This window comes from Pseudochaenichthys georgianus, chromosome 16 (genome assembly GCF_902827115.2).
Source record: "Pseudochaenichthys georgianus chromosome 16, fPseGeo1.2, whole genome shotgun sequence".
NCBI classification, from domain to species: domain Eukaryota; kingdom Metazoa; phylum Chordata; class Actinopteri; order Perciformes; family Channichthyidae; genus Pseudochaenichthys; species Pseudochaenichthys georgianus.
Genome location: NC_047518.2, coordinates 32566208 through 32586463, shown reverse-complemented (window position 1 = coordinate 32586463; position 20256 = coordinate 32566208). Strand labels below are relative to the sequence as shown.

The window sequence follows — 20256 nt, the reverse complement described above, 5'->3', positions numbered from 1 at the left end:
AAGCAGGATTTTCGCTTAGCCGGCTAAATTCAGGGAAAACTCCGGCTTTCCGGTCCTATGAAGCTGGTTCTCTTTTTAGCAGGCTAGATCTCCATGGTAACTTATGCTTAGCGGCTAACCTGGTCGGGACCAGGTTAGGTTGCAGGCTAAGAGCTCAACTCAATGAAAGCACTGCCTGCTGACCAATCAGAGCTCAGTGTGCGGAGTTTAAAGCGATCAAGTCATATTACAGGAGAAAGGAAATACAGAAAAGCTGCCGTTGCAGGAAAGACGGCCGCAAAAATCACCGACTGTGTGAACGTGAACATTAATACAATATCACCTCCCATCTTCAGAGCAATCTGACTATTATAACATTAGCGTTAAGAAAGCTTACTTAAATATCTGCCACGACATAAGTAACCGGATCAGAGTAACATTAAGTACAGTCCGCGGCATATCACTTCATAATGTATCATATATTTCCTTATCTGAGTCAGCTGAGCCGTATCTGGCCGTGCAACACTCACAGTGTCACATACTGTATGCAGAAGTATTATTTTAAGCAACACATTAAGTTGACGAAACACTCTCGAGTCAAATGTAATTAAAGTCAGATCGTGTCTTAGAGACGGGGCAGTGATATCATAAACCTGTTAATGTACGCATTCAAACCCTTTTACCAGCTGTATTCACCTTGCAGGTGCAGCTATGTGGCTTTGATCCTGGATAAAGTGTTTAAGTCATGGATATTTAATTTAACTTCTTCATATGTCTAATATTATAGTTGACTTTTCATTCAGGAAGTATGACGCTGCGCTGTCAGTACGCTTCTCCATGTTTGTGATTGGTCGAATGCTCCAAATACCACCCCTTTCATGTGAACGCGCACCTAACTAGATAGGACACGGCTGGCTTGAGCGATCCACTTGATAACCCGTGTCATAGGACCGTTTAGCGAGAGCGCGTATGTTTTGGATTAGGCCAACCGGCTAACTCAAACATATCCAGGTTAGGTTGAACCAGCTTCGTAGTATAGGCCCCAGGAGAACTTTAAAAGACGCTAAACACGGCCGCTTCCACTCCACAACTCTTAGATATTCATGACTACATGGCACACCATCACTGCACTGTCACTTCCCATAACAGTTCATTGGTGCAGAGCTTGCAAACTCCATTAACTACGGGGCCTTCAGAACCATTGGTGTATGAGACAAAAATATGTTTTCACACACACACATCTTCCAGCGGGAATAACACATTCGCTCATTCTTCACAGCTCCCTTTTCAGCAAGTACATGATGCATGAACCACACAAGCACAAGGGTACACGCGCACACACACACGCGCACACACACACTGAGGGGTTGAAATATTAGGAGCGCCTTCCTACGCTGAGCTTCAACCTGTCTCCACTGCTTCATCCACACTCTGTCATTGTTGAGGTAGATTTGTTGTAGCAGATGAAATTAATAAGGGGTCAGGTGATTCATCTGACGTGTCTACTGTACAGAAAGAGCAGGTGTTCCTGTTTTCTGCACAAAATGAACATTCACTCACCTACAGTCTACCCAAGGGAGTCGACACATGAGCACACATTCACAAGCAAACTGTTACGTGCCAGGCAGGCTGTACATGTGTGGTTTTCTTTCCCTCCTGTGTTTCTCTCTTCTCCCTGTCTTCTGCACAGCTAATCAGCAGCTGATCGGTATCTGCCTGTGCACCTGAGTCTGATGGCTGATTGGATCCTCTCACCCTCAGCTGGCCTATCAGCAACCAGGGCCGACCATAAAGGAGGCACCCAGGAAGTCTTCTCTCTCTCACTCTGGGCCTGTTGCTGAGGAAGGAACACGGCTGTGTTTAGCAACTAAAGCTATTTGAATAATCTGAACTTTGTTAATGTGTGTGTGTTGAGAGGTGGAGGAGTTAGGTAAGTCTGGGGTACCCTGTACATTTCTCACCACCGAGCTAACTATTGTTTAGACACACTAGGTAAGCGGATTGTTGCCACCCCTGTATATTGTTTTGTCAAATTCTTTGTAGTTAGTTAGTGAGGGTTTTTGTTTGAGTTTGGTTTCAAAGGATAGTTGTAGAGATAGGCCTGGTTTTGTTATGCTTGTTTCTTTTGTTTGGCACAATCCTTTGACTCCTCCTCCTCCTCACAAACAGAGTTTCTGTTTAATTGTATTATATGATAGGTTACAAGGAATAAACCTTTTGTCAACCTTTACTCTGACTCTCTCATAATTATTGGTTGTACGTTATTGTCTCCAGGTCCCCTAGACCTTAGTGGGGACGTAACAAATGGGGGCTCGTCCGGGATCTCTATTTTCCTGAAATAAAAACAACCAATAATTGAGAAGTCATTGTAGGTGTTGTACATTGGCTGAAAAATGGGTTTTGACTTACAGGACTTTATTGAAAGTCCAAGTGTTGATACGTTGTATTCCTGTCGCAAAGATGACATGTTATGTATCGCAGCTCACTTTAACATTACAGTAGACAAGTATAAAGTAAAAAAAGAGATAAGAGAGAAAATCCTGCAAAAACTAGAGGAGTTAAAGATTCTTGAAATCCCAAGCATGTCAACTCAGCCTAGGGCTGAGGTGTCTATTGAAGATGATAGGGAAAGAGTATTAGCTACACCTAGAGTTGACAAGTTTAGTCCTCAAGCTCCTCCTGCAACGCTTCCTAGGTTTGAGGCTTTCTCTCCGGGTAGCTTAGGTGCAAGTAGTGATGCCAAACTAAAAGTTCGTCTTGTCCGTCTTCAGATGGAGGGCCAGGAAAAGGAGCGTAGAGCGGACTATGAACACAGGCTGCAGATTCGCAAGTTAGAGATAGAAGCTGAGAAAGAAATCACGTTAAAGCGGCTTGAAGTTGATGCCCTGAGAATCTCTTCAGAGCAGACATTTGAGAGGTCAAGACCTTCACATACAGTCTCTCATACAAAGAGTTTTGATGTTAGTAAAAATATTGCTTTAGTGCCAACTTTTAGAGAGTCAGAGGTTGACTCATATTTTTGTGCTTTTGAGAGAATTGCTACCGCACTGGTCTGGCCTAAAGACATGTGGCCAATCCTACTTCAGTGCAAATTAGTAGGTAAGGCTCAGGAAGTGGTATCTTCACTTTCTTTGGAAGAAAGCTTGCAGTACGAAGTGCTTAAAGAGTCGATATTGCGTGCTTATGAGCTTGTGCCGGAGGCCTACAGACAAAAGTTCAGAAACCATAAAAAGTCTGCTACGCAGACATTTGTTGAGTTTGCGCGAGAGAAGGGCATTCTCTTTGATAAATGGTGTGCGGCTAATGAAGTGAAGGATCATTTTGAGAGTCTTCGTCAGTTACTTCTCTTGGAAGATTTTAAGAATTCTTTGCCTGAAAGGATGGTGATATTCTTAAATGAACAGAAGGTTACTTCACTGGCTAAGGCAGCTGTTTTAGCGGATGAATTTATGCTCACTCACAAGACTGTTTTCTTCACCCTTGCGCCCAGATAGTGCTTCAATATCACTAACCGGAAGACCTGATCTTGGCCCAACAACTTTTGAAAGGTCTAGAGGACCACCATCACCTCCACGGGGGCCCCGTGAGTGTAACTACTGCCATAAAACAGGACACCTTATTTCAGGGTGTCATTTCTTAAAGCGTAAACAACAATTTTCGCAACGCTTTCAAACGCCAAAAGGCATGGGACTCATTAAAGGAGTTTCCCTATCAGACATAGAAATGTCCCAGGAAGATGATGTACCTGATCCCTGTTTCAAACCCTTTATTTCCAAGGGCTTTGTTTCTTTAACAGGGGATCCTAAAGACCAGCTGCCAGTACAGGTACTTAGGGACACAGGAGGTTCTCAGTCCATTATTAGGGAAGGCATCTTACCTTTAACCTCCAGATCATCATGTGGATCAAGTGCTGTTGTTCAAGGGGTAGGCATGACACTAGTTGCGGCTCCTTTGCACAATGTTTATATTCACTCATCTCTTGTCAAAGGATTCTTTAAAGTAGCTGTCCTCCCTGCCTTGCCCATCAAAGGTGTTGATTTCATCCTCAGTAATGACTTGGCTGGGGGCAAAGTTAAGCCAGTACCTGAGGTCATTGATTCTCCTGATCTAAGTTTAGACGCAGAGAAATCAGCTGAAGTACCTCCCGAAATCTTTCCTGCTTGTGTTGTTACAAGGGCACAGTCAAAGAAATACGGAGAGGACTTGTCTGATTCTTTTCTTGCTACAGGGCAGTTTCTTGAAGACATGACAGTGTCGGACCGACTGCCAGAGGAGGCCCGGTCTGCTGGTGCTGGATCACCCAGTAACAGCTCAGAGCTTGTACAACTGCCTGCCACTCGGGAAGAATTCATGGCAGCCCAGTTAAGTGATGAAACACTTTCTAAATGTCTCTCTTCTGTTATCAGTCAGGAAGAGGCCAAGTCAAAGAAGATGGCCTACATTATGGAAGATCACCTATTAGTGATGCCTGTGAGGAGTCAGACTCCTTAGCAATTTATCAAGTTGTCGTGCCAACAACCTATCGTTCTCAGGTGATGTCCTTGGCTCATGATCATCCATGGTCAGGTCACATGGGGGTAACAAAAACATATCAAAGAGTTTTAAAACACTTCTTTTGGCCAGGACTTAAGTCTGATGTAGTTCTTTATTGTCGAACATGTCATGTGTGCCAAGTTGTTGGTAAACCGAATCAGGTGATTCACCCTGCTCCTCTCATTCCTATTCCGGTAATGGGAGAGCCATTTGAAAGGGTGATTGTGGATTGTGTGGGACCCTTACCTAAAACTAAAACTGGAAACCAGTTTCTCTTAACTGTCATGTGTGCTTCCACTAGGTTCCCAGAAGCCATCCCACTACGGAAAATTACTGCCCCGGTCATCACCAAGGCACTTCTGAAGTTTTTCTCCATGTTTGGTCTACCGAAGGTAGTTCAAACAGACCAAGGTACCAACTTCATGTCTAAAGTGTTTGCCCGGGTACTTGACACCTTAGGTATCAAGCATGTGACATCCAGCCCATATCATCCTGAAAGTCAGGGGGCATTAGAGAGGTTTCACCAGACTATGAAATGCATGTTAAGAAAACATTGCCATGAGTCTCATAAAGATTGGGATGACGGTGTTCCTTTAGTGTTATTTGCTGCCCGTGAAGCTGTTCAGGAGTCTCTAGGTTTTAGTCCTGCTGAGCTAGTGTTTGGACATGAGGTCAGAGGTCCTTTAAGGGTTCTTAAAGAGCATTTGATCATGCCCACGAAAACAGTTTGCAGTATCCCGGAGTATGTCGCCAAACTTAAGGATCGTCTAAATCGTGCTTGCTCCTTGGCTAGGGAAGCTTTGACCTCTACCCAGGGGAACATGAAGAAACGCTACGACCAGAAGGCGGTAGCACGCTTGTTTCAGCCAGGTGACAAGGTGTTGGTTCTATTGCCTGTACCTGGTTCTGCTCTGTCTACTAAATTTGCTGGTCCTTATGTTGTAGATAAGAAGCTCGGTGAAACAAACTACGTCATTCAAACACCTGACCGCAGACGTCCTACCAGAGTGTGTCATATCAACATGCTAAAGAAGTACTGCACCAGGGAAGACCAAAGTGAGTCTTCTAAAGCTCACCAGGTGGAGACAACCGTCTCTCCTATGGCTTCAGTTTCAAAGGTGAGCTCAAATGAGGATGAGTTGGTGATGCGCAGTGCAACACCACAGGGGGCAAGACTAAGCAATACTGAGGTATTAGCTGATTTGCCCAATTACTTGTCTCATCTTCCTGATATCCAAGGAAGTGATATACAGAAACTGATATTTGACTTTGCATGTCTTTTTAATGACACTCCATCACAAACTTCTGTCCTAGCTCATGATGTGGTTTTGACCAACCCCTCGCCCATCAAACAGCGTGCGTACAGAGTTAACCCAGTTAAGAGAGAGGTTATAAAAAGGGGTCCGATAATGTTATTGCCGATGCACTAGCTCGTGCTATGTAAATAGAATGTTCATTGTAAGGGCCAAACATACTGTTTGGATTTATATGTGTGGGGGTGTTACGTGCCAGGCAGGCTGTACATGTGTGGTTTTCTTCCCTCCTGTGTTTCTCTCTTCTCCCTGTCTTCTGCACAGCTAATCAGCAGCTGATCGGTATCTGCCTGTGCACCTGAGTCTGATGGCTGATTGGATCCTCTCACCCTCAGCTGGCCTATCAGCAACCAGGGCCGACCATAAAGGAGGCACCCAGGAAGTCTTCTCTCTCTCACTCTGGGCCTGTTGCTGAGGAAGGAACACGGCTGTGTTTAGCAACTAAAGCTATTTGAATAATCTGAACTTTGTTAATGTGTGTGTTGAGAGGTGGAGGAGTTAGGTAAGTCTGGGGTACCCTGTACATTTCTCACCACCGAGCTAACTATTGTTTAGACACACTAGGTAAGCGGATTGTTGCCACCCCTGTATATTGTTTTGTCAAATTCTTTGTAGTTAGTTAGTGAGGGTTTTTGTTTGAGTTTGGTTTCAAAGGATAGTTGTAGAGATAGGCCTGGTTTTGTTATGCTTGTTTCTTTTGTTTGGCACAATCCTTTGACTCCTCCTCCTCCTCACAAACAGAGTTTCTGTTTAATTGTATTATATGATAGGTTACAAGGAATAAACCTTTTGTCAACCTTTACTCTGACTCTCTCATAATTATTGGTTGTACGTTATTGTCTCCAGGTCCCCTAGACCTTAGTGGGGACGTAACACAAACAATCAAAAAAAATGACATGAGATACTTTGACATTTCCAAACACACAGGTATTGGCACACACACACACACACACACACACACAGTTATGAATGGGTAAAGAGCAGCAAAAAACACAATGTAGAGTTCACAACAAAAGCTGAAGAAAGGAGGTCCTCTGCAGCCACCTTTACGTAAGTACTGCAATTCATGACCTGATATTTTTAATTAGAGAAACAGTGGGAGGGGATTTGTATCATCTCAGGAAATATTCATTAAAAAAGCCCTATGTTTGTTTGTTTCATTGCACTCACAAATCATTTCTTTCCAGTTGTTGCTTCAAGCAGTCTTGTTCTGTGCACCCGGAGGATTTGAAGGGTTTCTTTGCACACATCTTCTTATTTGTATGTGTGTGTGTTAAATGCAATGAATACTGGTTTACTGTATAATGTATGTATTTTTGATCAAAACATATTTTTATATGTAAAACAGAACCTCATCATGTGATTTTGTTCGTTTTCGCCAACATAATTCTGTGAACACATTGATATATCATCTTGTTTGAAGTGGTGAACATGCTAGCAGACAGTTACTAATTTTACACACTTAGTAGTTATGGTTCAACATTTACATTCATTGGAGCGGTATATTTCATGTAGGGTTGCACAATTCCGGGAATTTTTAAAGATGGAAACTTTCCATGGGAATTAACGGGAATTTATGGGAATAAACTGGGAATTTTCAAAATTGAAGGTTGGCTCTTCATAGAGAATTTAAATATAGTTGAGGAAAGTATATTTTAGCATAATCTTGACTAAAACAAACAGATGCCATTCAAGTACACTTGAATATCCACGCCATAGCACACTGCGTGCTTACTGCATGACTATTGAGACCACACCCCCTACAGGCACTGTGCATTCCTCCATCACATGCACAGATGATTTTGAGAAGACTGAATCACACTTTTGAGCCCAAAGCACAAGACAAATGAAGCCACATCTTTTCATTTAACATTTTGAATGGGACTTGGTGGGGATTTTTGGAGGGGGGTGCATTTGTGTCATTTTTTAATGAGTGGGGTTGTATATTTAACTCAACATTCCTGTTTTCGTTCTTCAATGAAACAAATAATTGTTCAATAAAATAATTAAAACTTGTTCTGTTCTACTTAAAAAAAAAAAAAAAAATCTTTTGAAATGTCATGTTTAATTTTGCATCGAATATTTCCAAAATTCCCCAGCTTAACTTCCCATGGAAACTTTCCGGAAATGTTCCGCCCCTTTGCAACCCTAATTCCATGTCACCTGGTAAATGTTATTAGGGTCTGAGACCTAGGTCGGCGAAGACCCTATTGAAATCGGTCGCACAGCGACCGATAAACCTGCGAAACACACCTAAAACAGGGAAAACGACCGGCAAAAGCACAGAAAAGGTTCGGAAATCATGACGGCTGAAAGGCCGCGCGAGCCCAGTCACGTGACTGCAACTCGCATAATTGATATCGTTACGATCAATTTAGTCGCTCACAAAGCCTAAATCATGGCAGTAGGTTGGCGAGACTAGACTGCAAGATAATGTTTTTGTAGCAATAATACATGATCTTTCTCTTTCTAAACTCGCTACTCGGAGGGAAGTCGCTGTCATATGCCTTGTGAACACTCCGATAATGCCTCTCCACGTTACCTTTCTTTGGCAGAGAGACGCTTGCTTTACAAATAAGGCAAATAACCTTTGAATATGACATCACAAAAATATATTCTTCCTCCCATTCTGGGTGGAAGTGGTATGTCTTTAGCTTTTTGCTCTGTCCCGCACTCATTTTGTTGTTTGTCTCTTGTTTATCTCTTTAACTTAATTTGAGTTTTCCCGGCACTTGACTGATTTTGTATCGCTTTGCATTCTGGGTTAACATACTGGAAAGCGATAGGTCGCTTTTTCTGTCAATCAAGTAAACTCCTGAATTAAGTGGCAGGGAGGCAAAGGGAGGAGGGATCAAAACCTGTTTTGTCTATTTTAACGGAGCTGGATTTTTTTTTTATGAATGACTCGCGATCTACCAGCATTGCCCGACCGCGGTCGACGTACTGGGCACCTCTGGTGTAAACGAACGAAACTCGCTACGCATATCTAGGGTGCGGAGACGAACCAAAAAGCCTCTTGGAGGGGTATAAAATAACGTACAGGAAGTCGGCCATTTTGAATTTTGTGTCGGAAAAACGTGATTTAACGCGTTTTTCCTCCTCCGCGCAAAATCTACAGTATCTTCTCCTACGGAATTTATCCGTACGACTCGAAATTCGTCGGGTAGTGTCTCGAGACATGGGCAATTCAAAGTTATCACGGAAGTTTTTTTCTTTCGCACGGCGTAGCCGTTATTTGGCGCCAAAGTTTGCGTTCGCTCGATGCTAGGCAATCTCTCGCCATGGAACACGATGATGTCATAACTCAAACTGACAAGCTCAGAACGCCACCAAACTTCACATGATGGTTAACACTACGGCCCTGAACAGCTCTAGGTCAAATCTGATGTTACTTAATGTGGCGTTACCATGTCAACGGATCCTTCGCCATAAAATACGGTGTGGCTGTAACTCCAATGGAAACGGTCCCATCATCCCCCAATCTTCACTTTTATATCACCGGTACATGCCTCAACAGCTCTACATGAAATCTGAGATCTCACCATATGCCGTTTCCATGGCAACACATCCTTTGCCAAAAAATACGATGTTGTTGTAATTCAATGGAAAATCGTCCAAACAGCACCAGACTTCAGACTATCAGTAATGGTCCGGCCCTCAACAGCTCTATGTCAATTAGGGGATGTCATCATATGCCGTTGCCATGGCAACGCATCCCTCGCCAAAAAACCTGGTGTTGTCGTAATTCAATGGAAAATCGTCCAAACGGCACTTTTATATCACCGGTACATGCCTCAACAGCTCTACATGAAATCTGAGATCTCACCATATGCCGTTTCCATGGCAACACATCATTTGCCAAAAAATACGATGTTGTTGTAATTCAATGGAAAATCATCCAAACAGCACCAGACTTCACACTATCATTAATGGTCCGGCCCTCAACAGCTCTATGTCAATTAGGGGATGTCATCATATGCCGTTTCCATGGCAACGCATGCCTCGCCATAAAACACAATGTTGTTCTAATTCAATGGAAAATGGTCCAAACTGCACCAGACTTCAGATGACAGTTAATGGTCCGGCCCTCAACACCTCAATATGACAATAGTGAGTTTTCCTCAAAAAGCTGTTGCCATGGCAACGCTTCCCTCGCCGTTAAGCACGATATTGCTATAACTCCTGTGTAAATGGTAAAAAAGTGTTAAAATTTCACATATGTGCTAACCGTCAAGCCCTCGAGACATATATGTGTAAGTTTTGAGATTTCGTCAAATGTCGTTGCTATGGTAACAAAATGGTCGCCGTGAAACACGATTTTCTCATAACTCCAGTTAACAGGCACAAGACTTCACAGGTTTGATAATGATGCAGCCCTCAACACATCTAAGCATATTATAGGGTGTCATCAAATGCTGTTGCCATGGCGACAGATCACCCGCCATCAAACACAATGTTTGTGTTACTGCTGTAACTCAAAGACATTGTCCGATCGGCCAGAAACTTCCCACGTTTGCTAACAGCCGAGTCCTCGAGACACCTAGACACACACGTCGACATGCGGACAACAGCCTGCGGAGTGTCGAAGACCCGCTCAACACTGCTTGCAGCTTTAATTATATATGTTTTTGGTTTCCCATCTCATGAGGAAATGTATTGCTTCATATGCTTCTCTATGTTCACCAGCTAGTTGCTAACTGAGTCTGTGTGCATAGAAGCTTTGAAAATTGCAATAAAGCTCCATAAAGCCAAAGGAAGCTGCCGCTGATTGTTTTATCATCTTAAACACATGAAATAAAGCAGAATTAAATCAAGTTAATTCAGCAACGCATGTGATTCTGACTCATCTACCCCTGATGTGGGTTTATGTGAACACAGACACGTGTCACTGCAAACTCGTTTATTGTCCCGATCACTGTTACTAATGATGTAAGACACTATGAAATGATGTCACTGCCCACTCCCAGAGAGCTAACCTGAGGCCACATGTTCTGCCACTAATACAAACAGACATTTATCTCCAATGGAAGCACATCAGTGCTCACCACGAACACAACATAAGCAGCGGGCTTCCCGTGCGCAGCAGCCATTCCTGCCAGATGCCATTAATTCACATCTTCACTCCAAATTCATGGCAAGTTAAGTAAATGCGCAAAAGCTCCCTGCAGGGTGTAAGAAGTGTGCTTGTGACAGAGAGGTTTGATGGCTCAGATCTGTGAGTCTGCTAGAAAAATCCTTAGTTGGTATCATGAGTGGTAGATGTTCTATGCTTAGAAATCATAAAGTGGACAGCTAAACCCAACCCCATTGATCACCTTAGGAATATTGCAGCCGGATGAGGCATCTCCAAAATGTCTGAATGGGTTACTATAAGAATGAGAAGCAGTAGGTGGGCTGCTTAAAAAGAGCATGTGGGGCAAAGTTCAGAAAACCTTGCCTGGATAAAAAAGGGTTTAAAAAAGTCACTCATAAATGTTGAGATATAAACCCCAGCAGAGTGAGGAACTCCATATTCACCGGCTCCCACTTCCTTGTTACTTCCTGCTTTCTTTTGCATCACAACAATCCAAGAAAGTTCCAATGCAGGGAAATGACTGCGATTGTACTAAGTGCATGCTCTGTCTTCAGGGGACAGCTTGGCATTCATCATTCAGCTCTTCATCATTCAGCTCTTCCTGTTTCCCAACCGTATATTAGCTCCACGTTTCTTCTCCACTTGCTGAGCTTTTTGCACACAGATCACACAGAAACCCTTTCCTCGGTTAAAACAGTAAGACAAAAGAGACCTGTTGTCATAACAGATGTTTTTTTCCTTATTGATATATTCTGTGAGCTAAAGTGACAGTATCCTGCAGTGACTGCTTATGAGAACAGACAGGCGAACAAGAGCCGGACACAAACTGATGAACTGAAGATCAATGCTAATCAAACCTCTGTTGTCCTTTATTAATGGTGTCAGATCAAGGATCTAAAAATACACATATCGCCACAGTTTGTTCTGAAGTTATATGGCTCTTTTTTTGTTTATTCCTAGGCCACTATATTTATAATAGAACATATTTTGAATCTACTTGTGTGTGTTAGACCTCTGTCAGACCTTGAGGTAAAAGTGTAATTAATAAAGCCACGCACGAAGCTGTGTTAAGCCAGGTGTAAAATGCTGACTGAACAGTATATCTTAACACTCCAGGACATCATTCTGAAATCCACTGTTTGTCACTCTACGCCATCTATAACTTATTTATACCACACATCGAATATTCTTCTCTGATGTACAGCGTTTAGTTTCCTTTGAGCGTTTTGAGCACAAACACGTTATATCCCGTAAGAGGAAGCAACCTAGCAAACAGTAATTATGTTCATATGTTCATTTTCCACTACATTGCATGTGCTACATAGAGCCAGGCTGCATAACCTGGGGGTCATGAGGTGGTGGCAAACCACTTCTATCTGCGAGGCAACCTTTCACCCATACATAATGTCAGTGTGTGTCGGAGCTGAGAGCAGTTAGAACATTTTAGTAATGTGGTTTGCACAACACTGCACGTGCAAATAGTGCAATACAAAATGCAAGAGCAGCTCATAGATGCAACTTCAGGTGCTACATTTCCATCTGTGAGAGGCCTTTCACACAGAAATCCTAACACCTAAACATGTTAACAATAGAAGCAGTGGGTTAATCATAATCAAAAAAATATATACTTTATTCCCAAAAAATTGCCTCTTTGGATGGAACCATTTATTTCCTCCTGCTGGCCCAAGTCACTTGAATGCTCTTGCAATTTCTAAATTTAAATGTGAGAGTGAAGTGAGAACCCAAAATGAAAAGTGTGGTTTTGGCACCCTACTAGCCTTTCTCTACAGGTTTGACAGTGCCATTAATCACAAACAACAGTCTTACACTTTGTTATTCTATTACATTCAATCCCCTCCAGGAAGACTCATCATCACTACTCTGGAGCGCTCAACTTGATTGAAGCATAAAAACAAGACGTCCAAAACTAAAATCAACATTTCTTTCTTGCAATACTGTCATCACAAACACCACTAATTCTGATCACTAATATGAAATAATGGCACATCTCTTCCGTACGGTAACATGCCTGGATATGGTCTGATACAGTAGAAAAGACTCAAATGGTGTGTGGGTCTGTGTGTGAAAAGGAGGCTAAATTTACCATCAGCTGTTGAGCCTGCTAACCTTTATGAGGTCCTTTGAGTGGAGGCAAAACACCACTACACACATATTACTACACAACATTACATGAATACACACACACAGACGCACAAACACACTCACACAAGCATGAAGACAAATAATGGAGAACATTTCCATTTTGTTGCAACTCTCAGGTAACAAATTCTCTCAAATCTATATCTGAAATAGAGACACAACCTACATGATCTTTTTTATGTAAAAAAAAGATATGAATGAAATACCTTTCTAAATCATTACAGAGGAATTCTAAATATTGGGGCCTGCTCACGTAACCATACAAAGAGTTCAATTCCCAAGTCAGATATCTAACAACAAATTAGGATTAACTCAACACTTTAATTATCAAATCATAAAATAAAAAAAGCAATGTATGTTCCTTTACAAAGGCCAGGGTAGGTCATAGCTAGTTATTCACATACCTTCAGCTCATGTTGAATAATGATCTTTAGAAAAAGTCATCACATTCAAACTCATCCCAAATATATGTTGTGGTCGATTCACAGTTTCAACTTGTGCCATTAAGCTACCATGCTAATTCAATTGCGACAATTATACTATATAGCAGAAGTAACCACAGTACAGACACAGATCAGAGTGTGTTGCTCTGAGCTTTACACGGTTGCACTGCTTACTTCCTATCAGATTTTCCACCTTTTCACCTATTTTATACGTTTTTCTATCATTTAAATTGAATGATACTGATGTGGAGTCAACAATTGCATTGATGAAGCAGCTAGTTCCTAGCGTTATCTAGCGCTGTCTAGCTTTGCTTTACTTTTGTTAATGGTGCACTATGACTGCTACTCTAAACGTAGGACATATCACTGCTAGCTGCCATGTAGCACACACAGACAGAACATGATTACGTTCAGCATCAATTCATCAGCTGACTACCTTTTTAATTGATCGATTAATCAAAGTGAATTGAACATTGTGTTGGACATGAGAAGCGTCTATCACTATGTCCTAAAGTTTAAGAAGACATCTGCAAATGTATGTCTAACTAATAATCCAAAACCCTAAGAAATGCAATGTACCGTCACGTTACACAATAAATAAACCCTCCCAGTTTACAGGCTGGAATAAGGGAATGTTGCGCTTATTTCCTAGTAAAGAAATGGACGAGCATAAACACAGAAAGGTAGAATGTATAGTTGTTTTTTAATATCTAAAATAATCTCATTATATACTTTAAAAGCTTTATTTGATCTTTTAATACAAAGAATGATGCATGCTAAATGATTTATTCATTCAATTTCTCTTCCCACTAAAGCCTTTTTTGGCACACCTGGGGCTACATCCTATCCCAGCATGCACTGGGTGAATGGCAGGACACCGGGCAGGTCGCCAGAGCATCACAGGTTGAGCTCAGCTAGGCAGACATCCACTCACGCTCACATTCATACCTACAGGCAATTTAGAGTCTCCACTCTGCCTGACTTGCACATCTTTGCAATGTGGGAGGAAACGAGAGAAAACCCACACAAACGTGCACGCTCCGCACAGGAAGAGCCAAGGATCAAACCAGGGTCTTCTCGCTGTGAGGCGAAAGTGTAAACCACGAAACCAAAGCTGTGGCGGTGCATTCATGACCACATCGAGTGCAGTGGAATAGCTTTGTAGTCACGAGGAGGAGGATTTTACAGTGAACCATTAAATGTACAGTAGGGACATAGGATGCATACAGGAGTCAATAGGTCTTACCCCCAATTTTTCATTTGTATGCCGATTTTTTTCTTAGTCAATCAATGAATTGCTGCTTCATTAAATGCCAGAAATCACTGTCAAGTGTGCTTAATCATTATCAATCCACAATGACATAAAACAGAGAGAGCAAGCTTTACACATTACACCCATTCCTCACAAAGCTGATTTCCCGAACAATGTATGCAGGTGTTTGCTGAATCGCAGTGACATTTCCTAAAGATGGCAATCCTTTGTATGTGAAGGTTTGCACGTATTCTTTACATTTGTATCAAGTCAATGTTGTCATTCTAAGTTCCTATGTATATATTATTGAGACACATTGAGATCGTACCCGTCACAATTTTTACACTTTACCGTGGCATTGTTCCTCTTGGCTGTGAAAAACATGCTGTCCTCTCCAGAACACAGCTGTTCACAGCTTTTGTATTTGATGACAAATCTAAATGTTTAAGGGGACAGAGTTGGAATATCATTCTGCTAGAAAGAGATAAATTAAATACTGTTTTTCACAACATCATCATCAATGAAAACACAAAAATAAATGTTCCTAATTGGAGGCAGGACATGGTGTATCGTGAACACTCCCATTGTCATGTGGAGGTCAGGTGAGTTGAAAGGAGGCTTGAATCTCGAGCTGGTACTGTACAAAATGTCCATGACCTGATATGACCGCTCCTCTCCACTGAGCTGAAGGAGACTGCAGCATGTCAGCCTCACACTACCTAAACATGCACTGCAACATGTAAAAGAATAAAGAAATACAACACTCACATAGGCAAACATACAGTATGCACAAACACAAAGAGGCAAAAATATCAAATGTCTGAAATGAATGGCTCTACAGGTGCCTGATTATAGCCCCCAACAGTGCACTATAGTGTGGCTCAGTGGTGTAGCATGCCAAATACTAGTCTGAGCAGCGAGCGCTGTTTTCCTCACGCAGAGATTGAGAGCCTGACACTGATGTTTCATCCAGCTTCAGGCTTCAGTGCACAGAAAGGATTTGTTCTTATAATTTCAGAGGCCACTATTTTACAGCCTGTGGTAGTAGCTCTTATTTTTACTGGCCCTCAAGCTTTTCAGGGATAATTTAAATAAAGGTAATGAAATACTTTGAGTTAACATGTCAAAGGAAATGAAAAAATCCCCCCAGTGTACTGTTTATACTTTCAATTATGCACATTATTATTTAACCTCAAGGCTACTCAGCTATAGCTCGCATGATGTGAAATAAAATATGAGTTTCTTATCATTTTTAATGAAATCTGACACATTCATTCCTATACGTTTGGAAGACAAAAGGCAATTGTGGAAATTAAAACTGTAGGAAAGCAAATCAATGGACATAATAGTATTTTACAATTCAATAATTTGAATAGAGTTCTACAAGTATAATTTAGAGAACATTAAAAATAATGAATCAGGGACTACTAAAATCCCTTCATGCTGTGAATTAATATAAAAAAAGTACTCCATCCACCGGTCCCGCCATGACTCATACTACTGACATATGTACTGTAACTTCTCACACCGCCTAGGGTACTTTGCTAAAACCTCACAGCTCTGAATCACGGGCATCCAAGGGATTGGATGACATCATGGCCGCAAACCTTATGAGCCAACCATATCCAGAGGGAGATCATTATCCCGGATTGGCAGCCCACTGATTGGTGCAGGAGAGAGGGAGGCAGCTCATCCTGACCCTTTTTGCTGTGCGTGAATCCTGACGAGATCAATCAAAAGCCAAGGCATTCTCTCTCTTTCTCCCTCTCTTATTTAGTCATTCCACTCTGGCTTTGCACCATAATTGAATTACCCACCCACCCAAAGTGTAGCTGAATCTAAAAAGCCACTCCTCCAAGCAACTCAGTTTTAGCAGCCCCCATGCAGATTCCCCTAATATCGCTAAAGCACTAAAGGCCCTTTGAGCATAAGGGGGTCCTGGTATTCTTTACAAAATATCATTTGGGCAACCGATAGGAAGACAAAAAAGAGACGACAATCAGCTCACGAGTCACGACTAGTCAATCTAATGATGCTGAACAAAAGACAGTGGAGTGACGACACATCTGCACTAAGGATTAATTTATTCATTGCCAAAAATAAACCAGTCAGAGCCTTCTACGAACACGCACCAAGTAAGACATTCTTGACTCTGCAAGCTTGAGAGCGACCTACCTTACACTCTATGCAGATGACTAACTATATTATTGGGGCCAACAGTCCAAAGGCCCCAACGTTGATGAAGAATGCATCTCCACTAAAATGTCACATCATGTTAAGATCTCGCCCCGGGTCTCATACTTACACGTACGTGTTGGATGATCAATGGGTCAACATGGTCCCAGTCCCTGGTGTAATACAGACATATTGAATGCTGCCAAGGTTAGCTATGGATTGACCTCCAGGGTATCAAAGACCTTGAAATAGCTGCTCCATAATATGCCTTTGAAGAAGCGACAGCTATGCACCACCCTGTGTGCATATTTATTAGATCCTTGAACAAGCTGATGATAATATAAAATACTGTGTGAGCGCATAAGTTGTCAGCCTGTTGAACGTTTTTTGACCCCCTATCTGCAGAATAATGGCAGTGGAGTTACATTTCCTCAATATCTTGACATCATTGCACGTCTTTGACCAGAACGCTTTAGGGATTCTTGAAAAGCTGAATGCACAGTCTTGTTTGACATTTAAAAGTGCTGACTTCCCACATCTAGAGGGGAATCGCCCGGCAAATGTAAATCGTCCATGAACTTGGACAGGGGGTTCTTTGATTCATGTCGGATCACTAGAGATCTGTCAACACCAGTCGGGAAGCTCTCCGGCTGGAGAATTCAGCCTATACATGTGTGATTAAAAGCAAATCACTTCTCCCAAATGCTCATCAATGGTCGTCTCTGCTGCCTGTGCTCCAGAACACTCTAAAAAGCCACCGCAAATGCATCTCCAGTACACTCAGCACCCCACTGGAGAATGAATGGGCTCTCTCTCTCTTGACAGAACATCTAGTGCACAGGGCTAGATGAATCTCATGCTTGCAGTACAGTAATAGCCTAACAGATGATGGTTCTTGGCACAGCCTGAGTAGTGGAGGGGTGTAAGACAGTCCCTTATGTCACATGAGAGAAGGAGAAAGAGAGGGAACGAGAAGGAGGGAGTAGAGGAGTGCTGCAGTGCATTGGTGGTGTGCTGTCTCTTTAACTATGGCCATGCCTGACAGGAGCTGCTGTATCAAACTACTGTAAAATCGACAAGGCCAGGGATAGCTCAGCGGCTGGCAGCTTGCTTCCATAGTGTCCATCTGCACTCATGGATACAGCCATTGTAGTGAAGGGAAAAGAGGGAGCGATTGAAGAGGCAGTGAGGGGGTAGAAGAGCATGCGTGTGTGTAGTATGTATGTGTGGGTGGTTCAGCAAGAGGGGGGGTCGACAGTGCAGGAGAGAGAGAGAAAAGAAAAAAGAGATAGACTAAAAGGAGGTGTGAGTTTAAGAGAGCGAATGAGGGAGATAGGCCAAGATAGGAAGGCCCATCTCTGCTGCTGCTGCTGCTGCTGCTGCTGCTGCTGCTGCTGCTGCTGCTGCTGCTGCCTCCCACTAACTGCCTGTTCATGTGAGCCGGTACTTGGCATGACTGCAAATGGCTTGCCTGCTACATTAGCTTAACACACTCGTCAATGTGGGCTCAAACACATCTGCAAGATCGCTGAGGGTCCTTTACCCCCCCCCCTCACCCATCATGTGTATCCATACCTCATCACAAATCAATTTCACAGTAATATCAGCCGACTTACCATATATTTTATCTGTAGATGTTGAGTCACTGTGCGGCATAAATATCACACTGTGTTACATAATCGCTTTGAGTAACCATGGAGCTTGTAATGTATAGGTGGACAGGGGAGATGGATAGTGTAATCAGGTGGTTGGCCAAAATACATAAGGGTGCAACTGCCAACTACTTTCACAAATGATTATTTATGGTTAATGCTATTACAATTCCAAAAAACCAAGGTGTTGTCTTTAAATGGATTATCTTGCTCAATTAAAAGTTCAAAAGCCAAAAGATATTCACTGATAGATGTAAAAGTAAGAAACTTACCATTTTTCTTTAAAAACATTTAAGGGGAACTTCTTGACTTTACAATATAAAATGATACAAATGAATAAGTTCACAGGTGTCATTTCTACTAATGGTACAATATGTATACTACTGATGCATTTATGAAGGTAAAACCATAAAACCTGCTCATATGCCTTGTAATCCAGTTAATGCATAAATCCTTAGTTTTACGAAATTGAATCTGACTAAATAATGCTTAGCTCCGACAACAATGTCTAAAATGAAACAGCAGTGTGCGATCACAGAGAAAGAGAACTCAGTGCCATCGTTGGCAGGTTTTGAAGGTGCAGCACTGTGCTCACAATTTCCTGGCAATGACTCCCAGATTGGGCTTGGACACACACAATCACACACACACACACACACACACACACACACACACACACACACACACACACACACACACACACACACACACACACACACACACACACACACACACAGGCAGAGCATCTTACCAACATTATGCAACCAACTTCTATAGCTGCACTTGCACAAGAGGGAATTTTGGCCATTATCTGCTTTGCTCTGAGCGAATATAAAAATCTGAGTTAAAAGGATCTGCAGGAAAATGTGCTCACTCTCTTCTCATGTGCAGCTCAGATGATGACTCCAACCCTGGAGTCATCATCTGAGCTGCAAGTGAGAAGACAGTGGAGTCCAGGAGAGTAGAGTTTTTTTAGGTCGAGATTAGTCTCCATTTTGGTGGCACCCATATTGTTCTACAAGGGGTTACAGGTCTGTGAGTGTTACCCTGACAGTCACATGCAGCACTCTCTCCGTGACTTCACACCGCTCGTATTCTCTCTGTCAAACACACACACACGTATATCAAGTTCCTCCTCCTCCTCGTCCCTACAGTTTTTGACATCTTTTTGATAACAGGTACTCACTCGACACCCCCAATCCTTCACGGTTCCTCCAAACTTTGCGCTGGGCGTTCAATCTCATCCCCGTCTCCCTCTGGCCATCACGTTTGAAGACCTCGCTTTTTTCAAATTAGCCCCTCTGAGCACACACACACACACACACTGCAAATTGAGCGTTTTGACTGGCTAGATTTGAGGCAGCTCACTGCAGCACGCCTGCTCACATATAGCATTAGTCACAGTTGCAGTGCAATGATACCAAGGGGAATCTGCCTTTACCGTACACTGAAGCGCCTTTCACCCACTCACACTCGAGTACGGGGGAATAAAAGACCAGCAAGAATGAAGTAGCCTCTCATTCTGGTCATCTAAATATTTTAGTGGGCCAAAGTTTTTGCACACAGGAGGCAGGATACAGTCCATTCAGGCTATTGACAAAACCACCAATATATTTTTACAAGATACTACAGAACTAGCAGTATTTCATAAGACATGGTTTAATATTACATGTTC

At 42.4% G+C, this 20256-nt stretch overlaps 1 protein-coding gene across 6 annotated transcripts in view; it reads right to left on the bottom strand.

The window, feature by feature from the left end:
* The window catches only part of syngap1b (synaptic Ras GTPase activating protein 1b), a 146787-nt gene that overhangs the window by 125486 nt on the left and 1045 nt on the right, over window positions 1-20256 (bottom strand). The gene's annotated exons all lie outside the window — the stretch shown is intronic.